Source organism: Lissotriton vulgaris, chromosome 5, assembly GCF_964263255.1.
Source record: "Lissotriton vulgaris chromosome 5, aLisVul1.2, whole genome shotgun sequence".
Classification (NCBI taxonomy): Eukaryota; Metazoa; Chordata; class Amphibia; order Caudata; family Salamandridae; genus Lissotriton; species Lissotriton vulgaris.
Genome location: NC_141693.1, coordinates 1,023,823,388 through 1,023,844,060, shown reverse-complemented (window position 1 = coordinate 1,023,844,060; position 20,673 = coordinate 1,023,823,388). Strand labels below are relative to the sequence as shown.

The 20,673-nt window shown below is 43.8% G+C and overlaps 1 protein-coding gene across 1 annotated transcript in view; it reads left to right on the top strand.

Annotated features, from left to right (window-relative positions):
- Positions 1-20,673, top strand: part of LOC147711929 (uncharacterized) — an 85,244-nt gene that overhangs the window by 34,015 nt on the left and 30,556 nt on the right. The gene's annotated exons all lie outside the window — the stretch shown is intronic.

Genomic DNA, 20,673 nt, shown 5'->3' with positions numbered 1-20,673 from the left:
CAATAGCCACACTAGAGAAGAGTGTCTGACCAACACCACCAGATCTAGAAGTAGAGAACTGGATATCAGCAACACTGATCCCCACAACACAGTAGAGCAGATTAGACTGATTACAACATTTAACAAAGAAGAAAAGAAAGTTAGGGGATAGTAAATAAACACTGGCCAATCCTTAAAACCAACCTCACTCCGGCTCCACTCTTACCAGATCGGCCCCTTATCACCTTTAGGATGGCCCCCTCAATGAGGGATTATTTAGTTACATCCAGCCCTGAGGTGGGTACCTCTAAAAATTGGTTATCAACCAAAACTGGCTTCCATAAAAGTATAACATGTTGGGAATGCAACTTTGGTAAAAATACCACTGAATATCTAACTGCTTTTGATCCAACACCTGTTAAAATTCATGGGCTGTACTCATGTCGTACTGAGTATGCTATATATGTATTGGAATGCATGTGCAAACTTAAATATGTGGGCAGTACAAAATTACAAGCATTCAATAGAATTCTGCAAAACCTGAGAGCTATTGTAAATTCAAATGAAAGCTATCCAGTAGCTCGCCATTTCAAACTAGTTCATAGCAAGACCTCAATGATCTCAGTTACTTCATCATTGACTCAGTACCTAAAAATCCAAGAGGAGGAAATAGGGAAAACAATTGAGGCAACTTGAGTCCAAATATATTCTTCTACTAGATACCCGTATTCCCAATGGCCTCAACACTGGAGATGACCTTCATAATTTTCTATAGGACTGAAATAATAACATGAATGTCATTGTTTGCTCAAATTTTGCCCCTTTAATTATCACATTACTGTATGACACTGCGTTGAGAAAAGGGTTCAGGTTGAGTCTAAATGTAACCTATTTGCATTCATTGAACTATATTTGAACTGTTTCATGATTAGTAATTTACAGTATCGAACAAGTTAATTAATTACTCCACATGTTAAAACTATATTTTTGCACTTGCACTTTATTAAGCAACTATGATTCGAAGAATACTTTTAATGCTATCAGAGTGCCTCTTTTTAAACAAAAAATATACAAAAATAAGTCATTTGAAACCTGAAAAGAGATATGATTTTAATATCTTTGTTTTTAGGATAAATTAGCACATATATTTTAGTTTTGCACAATTGTTTTGCAGTAGCACTTTATTTCTTAAAAGCGTTTTGTGATTAAAACCATGACAAATGAGGTATATCTAAATGACAAATGATGTAAGCAGTAATACTGGCCACTTGGCATTCAGTGCTTTTACATGTATTGGAGAATGATTTTTTAGAAAGATTTTTAAGCTTTGTGTTTTTAAATCGTTTCTATGAATTATTTGCACATTTATAGCTATGTCATTTATTTATATATATTTATATATATTTATTGTCATTATTTATAAACATTTTGGTTTATATTTATTATTAGGGATAGAAAAGATACACCTGTAAATCTTTCTTCTAGCTCATTTGTAGATTTATCAAAGCGCAACTCACGTTCAGGTAGTCACTATATAAACTGTTATGATTGGTCTGGGTGTCATGTGATCAAGGCTGTGGAGACACAGCCGAAACGCTTCATGCTAATTAAGAAAACGGTGGAATAAAGCACTTTGAATAACCTGTACAGAACTTGTGTGGTCCGCACCTGTTTCGTTGCCAAGACAGCAGCTGAAGTCCAGGATCGTTGAAAGCATATATATATGTATATATATATATATATATATATTCACAGAAAAAACCATAGGTTATAGTGGATATATAGTTAGGAATTTGCATTTACAAAACCTTGAAAATTCAATGAAAAAACCATTGGTTTTAGGCCATATATAGTTAGGGATTTGCATTTACAAAACCTTATTTTACTCGCATAAAACCATTGAAATTCCATATATAGTTATAAGCGCTAACTATATATCGCGCACCCGCAATCCACTGCTGATGATGTCACATATTACATCATTCATGACATGGTTAGTGACATCACTGATGACATCACTGATGACATCTCAAATGACATCACTGATGACATCACTGATGACAACATGCAGTGACTGTATGTTTCTGTAAAGTTAAAATATCTCTTACATATTGAAGAATGAGTGGATATATAAGTGTCTGGATGAAGGATTTAGTAGGTGCATGACTGACTGTATGAGTGAGTGATTAAATGTGTCTCACTGAGTGCATGGGTTAGTGACTAAACTGTCTTAATTTGTGCATCATTATGTCTGTTGTTCTGTAAACTGTTGCATGTGTTGATAAGTAGCTATATGAGTAACTATATGGGTTATTGATTGGTTGCCCAAGTATTTGTATGGGATACTGAGTGTGTGTGTAGGTGGCTGGGAGGTGTATGACTCTGTGCATAGATGTGTGAGCAGTTGATTCACTAGATGTATGGTTTCAAAAGTGCATGTGGAAACAGCTGTATGGGCGGTTGACTGTGTGCATGAGTGCATTGGAGAGTGAATGGATATCTCAGTGCTACATGTCAAAGTAAGTACATATGTAAAACACAGTACATGTGAGAGTTGACATATATAAATAACTGTGCATAAGAGCCAGTGAATGTGTGAGTGGCTGTATGGATCATTGTGAACTTGTATCAGGGATTGTATAATAGAGTAAATATGTGTTAGTATATGTTTGAATAAGTAAAGTTTGTATAACTGTATAGTTGAGGAAATGGAGGTGTGATTGATTCTTTGCATGACTGACTAGGTGTGTGAGTAACTCCATGGATGAGTGACAGTCTGTGAGTGTCTGTTTACACTGATTATATCTAAGGTTATATTAGAGTCTGAAGAGGTTCATCGTATTATCACATGAATGATATCATCAGTGATGTTATCAGTCATGTCAAATGAGATGTTTTCAGTGATGTCATCAGTGATGTCATTTGAGATGTCATCAGTGATGTCATCAGTGATGTCACTAACCATGTCATGAATGATGTAATATGTGACATCATCAGCAGTGGATTGCGGGTGCGCGATATATAGTTAGCGCTTATAACTATATATGGAATTTCAATGGTTTTATGCGAGTAAAATAAGGTTTTGTAAATGCAAATCCCTAACTATATATGGCCTAAAACCAATGGTTTTTTCATTGAATTTTCAAGGTTTTGTAAATGCAAATTCCTAACTATATATCCACTATAACCTATGGTTTTTTCTGTGAATTTCATTGGTTTTTTAATAGCAAATATGAAAAGCTTTAAAATGTCAAGTACGTGATAGATAAAAACATTTTCGTATTTATGCACGCTGATGTGCTTTGAACGCTGCACCCCCCCCCTCCCCTCTTTTGTCTTAGTAGTACTCTCTCTTTGCAGATAGTGAACGGTAGTTAACGCAAGCCTTTGCCCCCGTTGTAATCCGTCATGCCTGCTTGTCTCTCCATTTGATTGATTGTTGTCCAAGCATTTACTGTTTTAGAATTGGTTCTCTTTGGATCATTCTCTATTTACAAACAAGCACAAAGTCGCAATACTCTGTTTAGTCTTTGCAGATAGTGAAAAATCGTGTAAAAAAAATAAAAGTAATCGAGCAAAATCAGTAGGCCACTAATTGGATCTCTTTTTGACCTCGCTAAAATAGAAATATTAGGAACAACCCTTCATGAGAAATACGAAAATAGTGAGATGAACTGAGCTCCACACCATGAGGGCTGCAAGACAGCTCGGCTCCATCACCCATCCCGCACAAAATAACGACAAACCCTATGCAAATATTAAAAATATAGACAACACACCAGCAAAGAAACAGGGTAAAACATTTTATTAAAAAACTATTTACATAACGTTGGTTTATAAGATGATATCAGTAGTGGACCGATGTGTGAATAGATCAAAAGCAGCACAAGGCTCCAAGATCCGGATGGCAAGCTCCTGGATGTTGGGTGCCATAGTTTAGAGTTCTGAATTTGAGCCTTTTTCAATGCCTGTGCTTTGTTGAATCAAAATGGCGGCTTGACACAAAGCTGACTCAAGCGTTGCTACTGATGCTATGCAGACCAAAACTGGTTTTCAGTTTGTACATTTTTCTAGATTTTTCAATCCAAGTTTGGTTGACTTTGTAGAACGATGGCTTCAAATTTTCAACATACGGTGTGGTGGCGCTGACTGGGAGGGGGCGCTTCGCTCCTGCCCCCTCCCCAAGTAAGATTTTCATACGTGAAAGTACGTTAATGGTTTTGGTCCCTGAGATGCTTCGATGTCACTGCCATTCTCAAATAGCATAAGTTCTGGATGTTGGGTGCCATAGTTAAGAGTTCTGAGGAGTGCTTGTTATACTGTCTGAAGCTTATTTCCACCTACTGCAGCTTCACTATTCTCAAAGTAAGTGAGTGTCGTTTGTGGACCTGACTGCATTAGAAAACAATGTGATATGTTAGCTTCCTAAACAGCTTGACGGAGGCCCCTGAGGGGCGGTGTGATGGCCATGGACTCGGAGAAGACGCTTGGCTCCGACACCCTCCCCAAGTCTTATAGCACTGGTGTAGCCTGAGATCGCCCCCGACATAGGCGGCCGGCTCCCGGGGTCCGGCGGAACTTTTTGCCTTTTGATGACTCTTCAATTCTGGACCTTGTCCCACAATCCGTTTGACCTGAAGACAAGCTGTAGTGGGGCGCCCCTTTACCGTTTTAGTTGCCATTCCGCCCGCTTTTGCTACACTGTGCCTCTTCCGCCATTCAGCTGTTTACCGCCCGCTCTTGCGACTACAGCGTCTCGCTCATCATGTAGTTGAGTTGCTCCCGCTCTTGCGGTGCAGCGATAGGCGGCTGCCACAGGACTCTCAAAATGGCGGCCGGCTCTTCGGTTTTGGGCCTGGTCCACTAAAATGGCCCTGGGACACCTTGGAACTCGGACGCTTCCCTGATAGGGCTTGGGTCCCATTCTCGAAAAGCGTCCCCTCAGCCGTGAAGATTCTACAAAAGTCTTGGGGGCCTCCGACTCCCGCAGGCTTCTGGTGGGGAGCGGCTGCCATGATTGCTCGTGGAATGGCCACGACGGAGCTACGAGATGGTAGTGGTCTCATGCTGACGCCAGCTTTAGTCTGAAACATCCAGAAACACTGTAGACTACCAATTCGATCAGTTCCGGTAGCGCCCCAACATGACCCGGAAGAGAAGAACTTGCCCTCCCCTCTTTGACTGATGGTTCTTGTTGCCTGTCCCCTCTGTTGTCATTTAACAGAACTTTTTGGACTGCTGAAAGGGGTTGTGTTCTGAACGCTGGTTGGTGGAGACATTTTGACTATATTCTTGACCTACGTTGTCGCGTAATGCGTTATATGACACGCCGCGTTAGCGCACCCGGAAGTGATCCGAGGCGCGGCGCGCAGCGCGTAACGTAAGCATAACAGGTCATGTGACTTGTTAATAAAACTTTTCATTGGTTCATTTTACTTTTGTTAATTTAATGATGAAAAGCTTGGTCATATGACCTAAAAATTACGCTTTTTATTGTTTTCGAACAATATTTTTTTTTCAAACATATGTTATAATATTCCAGGCTAATGTACTTTCCCGGAAAATTTACAACTGTCTTGCAAGTAAAATATATTCCTTTTTCGAGAAAAAGGGCGTTTCTTCCTTCCATGACGGAGCCGTTGAGTAAAAGAGATTCGGCCTGCTGTCTTAGTCGCCGATACGCCTGATTATCAGATTCTTATCGATCACTTTATGTTGCAGACATGAAAAACACAACTGCCCTTGACCATTTATCTTTACTGCGTTCCTACATATTATACCTTTTATCCGTCATGTAATTGGACTGCTTTATTTCACTTGCCTTTTACTGATTCGAAAACAGTGACTAAAAGTAAAAACTTTACCAATGTAAATACTACTACCGTGTTTTGTTTTAAAAACCTTTATTGTGAAAATGTCAGTATACAAATACGGGCCTATAACCACGTGGGCCGGCCACGGAGCAAACTGAAATCGTATATGATGAGGAGACATTTACACTGTAGAGGAACGTAACGAGCGGGCCATTAGGTTGCAAGAACTAAGGTGTCTAACAGTTGCGGAATCGGTGGACATACATTTTGTAATTAAAATAGGACAGGGCCATTTACAATAACATTTTCTAGATATACATTTGCGGGCAAGGAGTTACGAGTCCCATTTATACCGGCGCCATTTTGGGCGAGGCCGGGCAGGTCCAAGATATAGTCAAAATGTCTCCACCAACCATCGGCCAGACCAGAACCCCTTTCGGCCCTTTATGCTACAAGATGGTGTCTTCCATTCAGAAAATATTGTTGGCAGCATTTTGAAAGGAAACAGAAACAGCCGTTCTCCTAGTGAGTTTCACATTGTTACATTTAGGAAGAATGTTGAAGAGTAGTATGTGGAAAATCTGAAGCCATTTTTCTACAAACTCTCAATCAGACTTGGATGGAAAAAAAAAACCTGAAGAATGTACAAACTGAAAACCAATTTTTGTCTGTATAGCATCAACAGTAACGCTTGAGTCAGCTTTGTGTCAAGCCGCCATTTTCATTCACTCAATAGCGTCCCCCTACACACATTCAGGGACCTGGTCGTGTCTTCAGATGAAACGGATTGTAGGAAAAGAAGCAGAAAGGAAAAGGAAAAAAGTTCCGCTGGACACCACCTTGGGCAATAGTGAAGCTGCAAAAGGTGCAAATAAGCTTCAGACAGTCTTCAACTTACTCTGATTCTTATAATAAACTTCAGATAGTCTTACAAGCACTGCTCAGAACTCTCAACTGAGGCACTCAACATCCAGGACTTGCCATTCGGATCTTGGCGCCTTGTGCTGGTTCCGACCTATTCACACATCGGTCCACTACTGACATCACCTCATAAGCCAACGGGGCACCCCACGCCGACTTTCGGCGCAGCATTGTAGGATGGCCACACCAGTGCGGCAACTTGCTGGACACAACATCGGGGCCATCCAGATCTCGGCGCGTTCGACTCACTGTACCGCAACAGTGACCGCAACTCAGCTGGACACGCCGTCTTTCGGCGCAGCATTGTAGGATGGCCACACCAGTGCGGCAATTTGCTGGACACCACCTCGGTGCCATCCGGATCTCAGCGCGTTCGAGTCACTGTACCGCAACAGTGACCGCAATTCAGCTGGACACGCCGTCTTTCGGCGCAGCATTGTAGGATGGCCACACCAGTGCGGCAATTTGCTGGACACCACCTCGGTGCCATCCGGATCTCGGCGCGTTCGAGTCACTGTACCGCAACAGTGACCGCAACTCAGCTGGACACGCCGTCTTTCGGCGCAGCATTGTAGGATGGCCACACCAGTGCGGCAATTTGCTGGACACCACCTCGGTGCCATCCGGATCTCGGCGCGTTGTGCTGCCTTCGGCCTATTCGCACATCGGTCCGCTACTGACGCCGCCTCACGTGCCAACGGATTTTCTACGCTTTTTGTAGCCCTATGCCGCATAACAGGTCATGTGACTTGTTTATAAAACTTTTCATTGGTTCATTTTACTTTTGGTTTCCTAAAGATGGAAGGCTTGGTCATATGACCTAAAAATAACACTTTTCATTGGTTTAGAACATTTTTTTTTCCCAAACGATGAAAGCCCCACCTTGTTTCTGGATCATTCAGACTGAAGCTGGCGTCAGCATGAGAGCACCACCATCTCGTGGCTCCGTCGTGGTCATTCCGCGAGCAATCATGGCAGCCGCTCCCCACCGGAAGCCTGCGGGAGTCGGGGGCCCCCAAGACTTTTGTAGAATCTTCACGGCTGAGGGGACGCTTTTCGAGAATGGAGCCCAAGCCCTAGCAGGCAAGCGTCCGAGTTCCAAGGTGTCCCAGGGCCATTTCAGTGGACCAGGCCCAAAACCGAGGAGCCGTCCGCCATTTTAAGAGCCATGTGGCAGCCGCCTATCGCTGCACTGCAAGAGTGGAAGCAACTCAACAACATGGTGAGCGAGACGCTGTAGCCGCAAGAGCGAGCGCAACTCAGCTAGATGGCCGCCACCTGGGGAGGCCCGTTCACGCCGCCTCCCCCACCCCCGGGCCGCCGCACGCCAATTTTCGGAGCAGCATTGTAGGATACCAAAACCAGTGCGGCAGTTTACTGGACATCACCTGGGTGCCTGTCGTACATGTTGTGTCAGCCATGTGACACTGGACACAGTCCCATCAACATCTCAACGCGTTCTGCTGCCTTGGGACTATTCGCACAACAGACCGCTACTGACGAGGCCTCCCCCCGCACCACCCGGGACGCCCCACGCTGTTTTTCTGTGCTGCATTGTAGGATCCCAAAACCAGTGCGGCACCCAGGCGACATCACCTGGGTGCCGTCCAGAACTCTGCACGTTGTGCTGCCTTGGGACTATTCGCACAAAAGACAGCTTCTAACCATTGTTGCTTTTTGTGTTGAAAAATGTTTAAATGTTTTTAGTTTTTGTTCCGTTCGTTATAGTTAATAGTTAATAAAGTTTTATAATCTTACTTTGTTGGAGTGTTATCTATTTTTTTTAAAAACGGGTGAATGGGGCCTTGAATCGGGTTATTGTCATGTGTGGGCTTTGGAAGTGTGCTGCTGCAGGATCGGACATTTCAAACTCAAATGCACGTTCTTTTTCTTACCTTTCCGAAGCATGGAGCGCAATAGCAGGCAGAGAAAGGGTGATGCACGTGTTGAACACTACCTGACCTGGCAAGTTGCTGGCAGTGCCCCCCCCCGCCCGCTCCTGAAAGAGGACACACACACACCGCCGCCCCGAGTACTTCACAAATCTTTAAAAGACCATGCGCTTGTTCATGAGGCTTAAATGGTTTATCACCTCTTCTAGAACCCCTGCATCGACCCTCTGACGTTTCCTGGAAAAATTACCATGTAACACAATACCAAGCCCTGTCAGCTGAAACCCCCAAGGAATCGTGGGGCATATTATCAAGGGGGTTTATCTCCGCTTTTTTGGCTTTAAAAGCCAAGAAAGCGGAGATAAAAATATCTCCCTATTACCAAGCTGTCGCTAACACCAGTTAGTGACAGCTAAAAGGAGATAGCGACCATCTTGGGCCCCGCTTTGCATGTCAGTGATACTTATCACTAATGACATGCAAAGTGGCGTGCCAAGATGTTAGCGACTGGAAACAGTCCCTAACATCGCTATCTTCTATTACCAACTTTTGGAGATATTCGCGCTAAGCGCGAATATCTCCAAAATCTAACACCTGCCCTGAGCAGTTCTTAGCCATGTTATCCAATGGGAGGTGGATAACATGGCTAAGAGCATTTGCTCGATAATACATGAATATCGCTGACTTTTCTGCGATAATAGCAAGGTTTATCTGCGATAAAAATCGCCGATGTGAACGATAATTTTTGTCTCTAAACAAGTTAGAGACAAAAATTATCGCTAGTTGTTCGTAATATGCCCCCGGGTTTTTGCTTGCAGAAATCGGGAGGCGGGAGACTAGCACTGAAATCAGTAGTCACACGCCTGAATCGGGAGGGTTGGCATGTCTGAATTCTCTACAGCTGGGGCCATAAACTACATCCGCAGGGGTAGGTGATAGCCTAGGTCCGGCCTGGACAATCGGACACAGAGGAAGAGGAGTGTCAGAGGGTGCGGTAGTGAATAGGGTGAAAGAGAGGTGTCGGGAGGGCACAGGGTGTGATTCTCAGAGAAGAGCAGCGCAGATGGGGGGAAGTATATGGCCCATGCATGAGAGAGAGAGCGGGGATGACCAGTGCGTGGGGGAGATGCTTGCGAGGGTGGGGAGCCATGCTGAGGATCGGCGGCGTGCAGAGAGTGGGCCTGGTCAAGGCATCTAAAATGGCTGCCGTGCACGACAAAATTGTGGCATTGGACAAAAAGGCAAGATGGCGCAGACAATGTTTTTCAATAAGGATTCATTTATAACAAAATATTTACTCGCAGTGACAAAATGGTGGTCAACACTTCCTGATTTCCATCGAATCGAACGTTAACAAACGTCACGCAGCATAAAAAAAAAAAAAAAAAAAAAAAAAGCTCACGCACAGAGCAGTTTTTAACCATGTTATCCAATGGAAGGTGGATAACACGGCTAAGAGCATTTGCTGGATAATGCATGAATATCGCTGACTTTTCAACGATATTCATGCATTGTGGCCGATGTGCGGCGATAATTTTTGTCTCTAAACAATTAAAACGAAGCACAAAATGGCGAATTCCCGTTTCGCTACCAGTTTGCGGCCCAGTTCGCGGCCCGTGAAGCGCTTCTACCGTGAAAAATCATTTTTTTTTTCTTTTCCCCACGGGACCCTTTAATAACCCCAACAACATTCCTAGGGGGTCAAGAGGGGGATACCTTGCCCCCTTTCATTAAATTCCCCTTTCGTTTTTCACCTCTTCTTCTCTCTCGATCCTACCGAGAGACAAGATGGCGGCCGCTCCGGACTGTCACGCAGCAAAAAAAAAAAAAGCTCACGCACAGCCGCTGGAAGAGATGTATCAACATATATCAGCCTCCTCAGCCACCCTCAGGAAACATAGGGGATTAGGATACGTCTCCCGCACCCCCTTATACCTAATAATTTAATTAACGAAGCACAAAATGGCGAATTCCCGTTTCGCTACCAGTTTGCGGCCCAGTTCGCGGCCCGTGAAGCGCTTCTACCGTGAAAAATCATTTTTTTTTTCTTTTCCCCACGGGACCCTTTAATAACCCCAACAACATTCCTAGGGGGTCAAGAGGGGGATACCTTGCCCCCTTTCATTAAATTCCCCTTTCGTTTTTCACCTCTTCTTCTCTCTCGATCCTACCGAGAGACAAGATGGCGGCCGCTCCGGACTGTTTAGAATGTTGACAGACACCGGAGAGCCAATCAGCTTTCTGCGCGCAAAGTTCCGAAACGCGAAAAGTAAGCGGACCGGATCGCTGCCCGGAGCGCTGTTACAGATATATATCTTGATTTAAACGTTAATTTCTCAAAATCCACTGAAGCACATATATTGAGACCTAGCAAAGGCACATCGGGCTAACAGTCCCTACAATTTTGCCAAGTTTCGTGCAAATCCATTCAGCCGTTCGAGCTAAAAGTGAGTCCAACCGCCCTATGGAAAACTCAATGTAAAAAACGCGTTTTGGGACCCCCCTTTTTTCTCAGCCCCCCCTTGACGAAACCCCACCAAATTTTCAGGGGCTGCTCAGAAACAAAATGTGCCATTTTCCTGAAAATTTCAGCCGATTCCGTCCACAAACGCCAAAGTTATTAGACATAGAATTTTCAGAAATCCCATAGGGAATTAATCCTAACTATATATACCTACTGGCGATAGCCAGTAGGTAATATACATATATATATATGCTTTCAACGATCCTGGACTTCAGCTGCTGTCTTGGCAACGAAACAGGTGCGGACCACACAATATATATTTATATATATATATATATAAATATATATATATATATATATATATATATATATATATATATATATATATATATATATATATATATATATATATATATATATATATATATATATATATATATATATATATATATATATATATATATATATATATATATATATATTCCTTCAATCCTGCTTTCAGTTAAAACAGGTCTGACACATGCTCGGGTTGCCAAACTGAATTTTATTGCCACCAGTGCACTTTTGCCAACGTCGCGATGTCCACTATTACAGCGTCTGGCAGGCGCGTTTCGGTGTGTGCCTCATCAGTGCCAGGTAAGTGCTGATGAATGTGTCATGGTAAATCATTTCGCGGGGCTGCTGTTTGAATACACTGAGTGTTCTCATTGGCTGGGACTCATAGATGTAGAAAGCAGACAGGGAAAGTTCCTCCGATGATCAATGTCGCTGTAATCCCAACCACGAGACCTCGGGCACAGTACACCAAGTCCTGCAATGTGGAACAAACAAACCAAGCAGTCAGATTGTGGTACAGTGACCCATCTTCACACATGATAATGCATTTGTTGCTTCGCCTGCTCCTTGGAAATTGCAGGAACGAATGGGTGGAATATCATCTCAGTCGGGCATTCCTTTAAGCAGACAGCCTGCCTGCTCCCTCTCCCCAGTACCTCCAAGACACTTCAGGTTGGGGGGGCGCCGCAATGTGCCTTCTAAGCACTCAAAGTCAAAGGTTTGTCGGTTATGTTGCGGTGCTCCTGAACGAGGGGCGTGTCAGAAATTGCGGAGCCGACCTCTGCCTCACATACTCCTCCAATCCTGCTTTCAGTTAAAACAGGTCTGGCACATGCTCGGGTTGCCAAACTGAATTTTATTGCCACCGGTGCACTTTTGCCAACGTCGCGATGTTCACTATTACCGCATCTGGCAGACGCGTTTCGGTGTGTGCCTCATCAGTGCCAGGTAAGTGCTGAATGTGTCATGGTGAATCATTTCGCGGGGCTGCTGTTTGAATACACTGAGTGTTCTCATTGGCTGGGACTCATAGATGTAGAAAGCAGACAGGGAAAGTTCCTCCGATGATCAATGCCACTGTAATCCCAACCACGAGACCTCGGGCACAGTACACCAAGTCCTGCAATGTGGAACAAACAAACCAAGCAGTCAGATTGTGGTACAGTGACCCATCTTCACACATGATAATGCATTTGTTGCTTCGCCTGCTCCTTTGAAATTGCAGGAACGAACGGGTGGAATATCATCTCAGCCGGGCATTCAAATAAGCAGACAGCCTGCCAGCTCCCTCTCCCCAGTACCTCCAAGACACTTCAGGTAGGGGACGCGCCGCAATGTGCCTTCTAGGCACTCAAAGTCAAAGGTTTGTCGGTTATGTTGCGGTGCTCCTGAACGAGGGGCGTGTCAGAAATTGCGGAAGCCGACCTCCGCCTCACATACTCCTCCAATCCTGCTTTCAGTTAAAACAGGTCTGACACATGCTCGGGTTGCCAAACTGAATTTTATTGCCACCGGTGCACTTTTGCCAACGTCGCGATGTCCACTATTACATGTATATATGTATATATGTATATATGTATATATATATATATATATATATATGAAAGTTCAAAGGATTGCTTCACTGCAATAAATGCGCACTCAGGAATCCGATATCAGCATAGAAGTTTATTTTTCAGTTATCACGCTACGCGTTTCGACACTCTCTGTGTCTTGATCACGTGTGATCAAGACACAGAGAGTGTCTTGATCACACGTGTGTGAGTGTCTTGAGTAGTGTTTGTACGGTTCGGTGGGGATTGTTACTTAGCGCACAGATGCAGGAATGACTGACTCACTGTTTGTATGTGTTTTGAAGACAGCATGTGTGCAGGACTGTATGGGTGGATGAGTGTGTGTATGGGTGTGTTAGTGAGTGAACGGCTGTCTCAATAGTATCTCTATGAATAACTACATATGTTTTAAACTAGTATATGTGAGTATTGATGTATGTAAGTGAGTATATCTGAGAGCGACAGATTCTAAGACTTCCTGTATAAATAAGTATGTGTTTCTATAAGTATTTTTTTTATTTTTTTTATTTTTATTGAAGTATTTGACATTCTACATCAAAACAAATGATACACAATGGATAATAAGGCTTTAACACTTTAGCATAACCCATATAATGGAACTAATAAAAATACGCATCAATAAAACGTACTTGTACTTTTCTTTATTTACTGACAAACGTATCCACTAATCAAAATATGATTCCCACATTTTTGAACATTTTCTCAACCCCCCTATCCTTTGTGCATATACATATTCACTTTTCCTGACTCTTTTAATTTTTTTAAACCACTCAACTGCAGTAGGAACCGTTTCTGACCTCCAATATTGAAGTAACAATGATCTTGCCACTGCAATTACGATATAAACAAGTTTAGCTATCGATTCAGACAATTTAAGTTCTGGATCAAAACCATATAACCGAAAATCTTTAAATAATTTTGAAGCAAACCAAATATTTCCTGCGAAAATATCCTAATTTTAGGACAATGGACCATTATATGAGACCAGTTAGCAAGATCCTGTTGTCTACATCTAAAACAGGTAGATGTAGTGTTAAGATACATTTTAGAAATAACCGCTGGAGTGCGATATAAGAGCCATTTACTAAAAAAAGCATTCTTTGCCAATTGGCGCCTCTCAAAACACTGAAATTAAATTTATTTATGGTTTTCCAAGTATTAGGAGTCAACTCTGAATTTTCGTGTTTCCGCCATTTCCTAATTGCTTTAGAATTTAAGTCTCACTCCCTACTTTGCGCTAAGCAGCGTCTCCACTCTCAGGGGTTCTTAGAGCATGAGTGCAAGAAAAGATCATTAGTCAGATGAGAAGATTGATTGATCTGTGCTAGATCAATTTGTCCCAGGGATTTATGAATCAATTTATACAAGCCTATCAGCAAAAAATTCCCCGGGATTAAACTTGCCATCTCATTCAAAGATATCCATGATACATTTTTCACAAAATTTATCAACGTTGAAAACCCTGCTCTACCCCAGTTAGGAACAGTTTCGGACCCAATTTTGATACCTATAAAGAAAAAAGCGCTACTTAGTGAAGTTGTTAAATTCAAGAGAGAAAGTAAATATCTTTTAAGCATGGCGCCACGTTTAAAAAAAAAAAAAATCAGGACCTTGTAACACACAAATTTGGGTGATTTAAGGACCTGCAGTGGAGAGGGGATTTTAATTTCTTGACAGATTAGGTCGAATTTTTTTTCAATAAATAATGTCTGGCCATTGACTGGTTGTTTAAATCTTGACAGATACTGTGCAAAGTATGCTTTATAGTAATCTTTAAGATTAGGTAAAGCAAGACCTCCTTGTTCCGTATCTGCATACAGTGTATTGATTGCAATTCGAGGGTCTTTTTTGCCCAAACAAAAGCTGAAAATAAGGACTCTACTTTTGAAATAAATGAACCAGGCAAAGAACAAGAAATCGTAGAAAATAGAAAATTAAATAGGGGAAGCACTGACATTTTAATTAGAGCCACCCTGCCCAAGATGGATAATGGCAATACGTTCCAGCATGCAAACATGTTGCAAACCTTTTGAATGAGGGGATCAAAATTCAATGAGTACAAATCTCTTACTGAGGCACAAAAAAAGAGCCCCAAATATCTCTTCGATCTATTATTAATACAGCTGTGTATATCGGGATGAAAATCGGGATCTATACCACCACAAACCAAGATCTCGGTTTTCTTTTTATTGATTCGATATCCCCGAGAGCCTCAAATTCTTCGAAGATTAAAAGAGCCTGTGTTTGAGAATGCATCTCAGGTTTAATCAGTAACATTATATCGTCCGCATATAATTTAATCCTGGCCATGGAAGTTATGGGAGGAGAAATATATACGCAGTTCCGAATTGCCACAGCTAAAGGCTCAATAAAAAAAGCGAAAGGGCAGGTGACAATGGGCAACCTTGCCTTGTGCCTCGCTGAACTACAATCGAGCCCACAATACCTGCATTAACAATAATATTAGCTTTTGCACCCCTATATAAATTCGGAATTAAATTAATAATTTGTGATGGAATCCCAAAACGCTGTAAAAAAGAAAAAAGTGTCTCCCAAACCACCAAATCAAAAGCTTTTTCCGCATCCAAAAGTAAAACTCTCGAGTTTCAAAATAATCTAATGCTTCAATCAAATATGTGTATTAGTAAAAAGTTGTCGACCTACAATAAATCCATTCTGGTCAGGATGAATCAATTCTGCGGAAACATTATTAAAACATATTGAAAGTGATTTTGTAACAATTTTATAATCTGAATTCAACACAATGATTGGCCTATAAGAATTGGGATCCTTAGGTTCCTTCCCCTTCTTCAGAAAACTGACCATGTGTTTCTATAAGCGATTGTTTAAGAGAGTAAGTATGTCTGCGATTCTGTAGAAGTTAGTTTAGTGGTGGGTGTATAGCTGTATATGCAAGTAAATGGATATTTGATAGTTTATTTGCATGTGTGAGTATGTGTGTGAGTAACTCTATAGATGAGTGTCGGTGTATAACAGGATATATAGGTGTATGAGTACATATGATGAGTCAGTACATGTATGAGTGTCTATATAGAACTGTTGGTGAATGAGTGGATATGTATGTAGATTTTGGGATTACTCAATAGGTTGTTCAACTGGAATTGGTATCTACATTTTTTTGAAAAGTTTAGTTTCTATTTTTGATCGTGTGTATCAAAGGTTATATTACAGTAAGAGGAGGTGTGCCACAAGGATGTTGTTATCATTGATGTCATCAGGGATGTCATTTGAGATGTCATCAGTGATGTCATGAGTGATGTCACTGACCATGTCATGAGTGATGTAATATGTGACGTCACCAGCAGTGCATTGCGGCCGCACAAGTTATAGTTAGCTGAGCTAACTATAACAGAGGAATTGCAAAGGTTTTGTATGAGAGAAATGTTCAGCTAACTATAACGTGTGAAACCTATGTTTTTTTCAATGAATTTGCAAGGTTTTTTAAATGCTAATTCCTAACTATAACGTGTGTGAAACCTATGGTTTTGTCAGTGATTTTCATAGGTTTTGTATATGATAATTTATAAATGTATTAATTATTATGTCTTTCTTTTTATACTAATTTCTTAAATTTTTAATATAAATATTTATATTTATTTTATTTTTTAGATTATATTTCATATTCTTATTATAAAATAATAACAAAACTAAATTGCAAAGTAATTTTTGGATGAATTATTGATTGACATCGGTTGCAAGTATAACACAGCTCCAGCAATTCTCTTGGGGCTCTATGCTCACAATGCTGTATCAAGCCTTACACCTGCTTCAAGCATGTGCAAGGTTTTGACGCAGCATAAGCTCAAAAGTCACTGAATAAAATGTTATACATTTCACTCAGTCATGTTTAGGAGGCCTTGCTGCACCCCCTTCTGCACAAGAAAGCCTCTTCTGCGCAGCGCTTTACAATGTAATACACCCTCCAGATGCGTCACATTGTTAATAGCACACACCATGGCACATCTTTTGCACCACCGCTGTGTCACAAAAGTGACGCAACAGCTGTGTAAAAGAGGCACAAGGGGATTGTAAATCCGCCCATAACACATACAAATTTACCCAGGCACTTTCACCAGCAGCGCAAATTGAAACATACACTTTTTTTTTTTGTAACATTGTTTTTATTGCAGCACCAAAATAAATGTACAGACAATATATTTATGACATATCCAGTAAACATATCAGGAAGGCACATGATCAATTCGTTCTCCCCATCAAGTCAAGCACGTCTCCAGGCAGAAGACTAGGCAACCATCGCATTGAGTCCATTCTCCGCTCCATAGTTTAATGTCCGTAACCACATGCACAGGAAGACGTGGACTGCTTTTGAGATTTTTGCCCCTCCCCCACCCCCAACAACCACCCCCCCCAACTTCCCACAGTCCCAACCTCCCCCCCGTGGCAGCGCTGTAGTAAAATCCCAATGAGAATAAGGTCTGGTGTGTGCAAGGAGGACTTATACATTCACTAAGGTGTGCTCCTAGGTGCGCTAGTGGGGTCAGCTGCTACAGAGTCCGCATCTTCCCCTTCCTCCTCATCATTATCATCCCGGAGCGCCTGTACCATCATTTCCCACGCTGTCGCCCTCTCCATGGCTTTCTCATCATCGGTCCTCCTAGCCATCTGGTACCTTAAAGTGCTTTCACAGGCTGCCCACCTCAGACATTCACCATACCACCGTTTATACGTGGGTCCCACTTTCGATTTCCAATTCCTTGTTATTTCCCTCTTCGCTAGGATCAGCCCCAGATCAATGAATCGACTGGTAGTTTTATTTTTGGATGTGTGTGGAAACCAGTGTAGCACCCCCACTGCTTTGGTGTACTGTATTTCCCTATCTGTAGCATTATTCAGGGCCCTCCCAACCTCCTGCCAGTATTCCCCCAAGATGGTGCAATCCCACAGCATGTGTCCCAGATCCGCCCCAAGTGTGTTGCACCTGGGACAGGCCGCCTGTTCCATCCCAAAGTACTGCCGTAGTTTCCCTGGCGTGAGGTATGCCCGATGAATAATATAAAAGTGTATGAGTTGGAACCTAGCGTTCCTTGAGCTCTTCCGCGCCCTCCGCAATAATTGGCCCCAAGTTGCGTCAGGGATTTCCATTTGGAGGTCCAGTTCCCACTTCGCTTTTAAAGCTGTGAGTGGCTGCAAGGCCTCCCGTAACATTCTGGAGTACAGGCAGGTTACCGCCTTAAAGGTCCCGGCCGCCATCATTGTATATTGGCACGCCATGGAGGTCGCAGGTTCCTGCAATCCCTCTCCCCAATGGTCTTGCATGGCGCCCGTTATTGCCGCATGTAACAAGTAATCTCCCCGTGGGAGGTCGAACCGCTCCTGCAACTCTTGAAACGGAAGCAATGCACCATCCTCATACAAGTCGCCCAGCATTTGAACTCCAGCCTCTTCCCAGCCTAGCAGTCTCGACCAGTCCCCACCATGAGGCAGGGCCGTGACCATTCCCAGCGGGATCTCCGGAGCATACATGCGGCGGATAACCGCTCGTTTGCGCGCCCGGTTCCAGCAAAGTCGGAACGTCTGTTCCTCCACTGTCAGATCCCTCAGCAATAGCTTCTGATGTAGCGTGATGTATGCCAACACATGTCGCGGAGTGCCCTCATCTCTAGCATGCTCCGGGCCTCGGTACACCCTCGCGACCTCCTGAGTGAAAGTCTGCAGTTGAGCCGCCAGGTAATAACCTTCAAAATCAGGTACCGCCATGCCTCCCTCATCTTTGGGTCGCAAGAGGGTGTCCAGCGCGATTCGTCGCTTGCCCGTGCCCCATAAGAAAGCTATGGTCAACGATCTCAGGCGCCGAAAGACGGAGGCCGGAACCCATACCGGAAGAGTCCTAAAGTAATATAATAGCCTAGGCAGAGCCACCATCTTAAGCAAGGAGACCCGACCAGCTAGTGAAAGCGGGAGAGTGGCCCAGAAGTCCATACACCCTCTCAGGGCAGTAATACAGCGATTGATATTACCATCCAGCATATCTGCTGGGGTGTGGTAAATATAAAAGCCGCGATAGTGCAGGCAATGCGGTTCACATCGGAGTTCCTGCGCCGTGAGAGGGCACGGCTCCCCCTGTCTCAACGGGAATAGGCAGGATTTGGGCCAATTGACCCTCAAGCCCGACAGCCGCCGAACAACTCTAGCAAACGTCTCGCCCCCAACAACTCCGCTTCCGCATCGGCCAAGAACATCAGCAGGTCGTCCGCATACAATGAGATGACATGCGGCCTGGCCCTGTAGACCAACCCCTTATAATGGCGGCCGGACCTGGCTTCCGCTGCAAAAGGCTCCATTGCCAAAGCGAACAAGAGGGGAGAAAGGGAGCACCCCTGCCTAGTGCCGCGTCGTACCGGATATTGCTTCGAGATCAATGAGCCCACTCTGACTCTAGCCGTGGCTTCCGTATATAGGACTTTAGTCCAGTTGATATAACCGTCCCCTAGCCCGAAACGCCTCATCACCTCATACAGATAGTCCCATTCAAGACTATCGAAGGCCTTCTCGATATTGATAGAGAGCACGAATGGAGTAGTGTCTTCCGACAACTGAGCCCCCATCAGCCTCGTCAGCCTGCGGATATTGTGGGTAGTGTTTCGTGTCGGGATAAAGCCGCATTGATCTTTATGAATCAGACCCGTCATGTGAGTCAACAACCTATTTGCTAGGATTTTGCTCAGGATCTTGTAATCCGTCGTGAGCATAGATAATGGACGGTAGGACGAAAGGGCATCGCTCGCTCTGCCAGGTTTTAGCAACGGGATCATAAGGGCCTCGCACATGGAGCTCGGAAGTCTACCTCGTGATCGCGCCTCATTATAGACCAATTGCAGTTGTGGAGCCAGATATTCCAAGTATTTACTATAAAACTCTATCGGGAGACCGTCAAGCCCTGGAGTTTTATTTCTAGCCATCTGCTTCACCGCACTCCCTATCTCTCCGATCGTTATAGGCCGACCCAGCTCCTCTGCTTCCGATTCCTCTAACTGTGGTAGCTGCAACCCTTCGAGGAAGGTACCCAACTCTTCTGCCCCGCCCGTCAGCCCGCTCTCATATAAACCCTCATAGTATGCCCTGAACCTATCCAGGATCCCGGCTTGGGTGTGGCAAAGCCCCCCCCCCCCTTCCGCCTGAATCGCCATGATCGGAGCACCCCGCCTAATCGGGTTGGCAAGCCACGCCAGCATCGACCCCGCCTTATCACCCTCCGCATGCGCCTTCGTCATATACGCCTTGTGGTCGAAGCTGCGCAACCGCTCTAACTCCACCGCTAGCGCTTCCCTGGCACCACTAACCCCCTCCTGGAGCTCAGGGTGATTTGGGCGTTCCCTCTCCTTCTCCCTCAATCGTCTCTCCGCTTTCTCGAGGTCATCCAGCAAAGTTTTACGAGCCCCTGCAGTATTCCCAATACAGTGACCCCTGACCACCACCTTAAACGCTTCCCACTACACAGCTCTAGTAGAGGCGGAGCCACTATTCTCCTCAAAATAACGTGCTACTCTCTCCCCCAAGGCCTCCCTAAAGAGCAATTCATCCAATGTATCAGGTTGCAGCCGCCATGTTGGAACACAGTTGATTTCCACCATCCAGTTCAGGGACAACAACAAAGGGTTGTGGTCCGACAGCGTGCGGGCCAAATACTCCGCGCTACCCACTGCCGAGAGCAT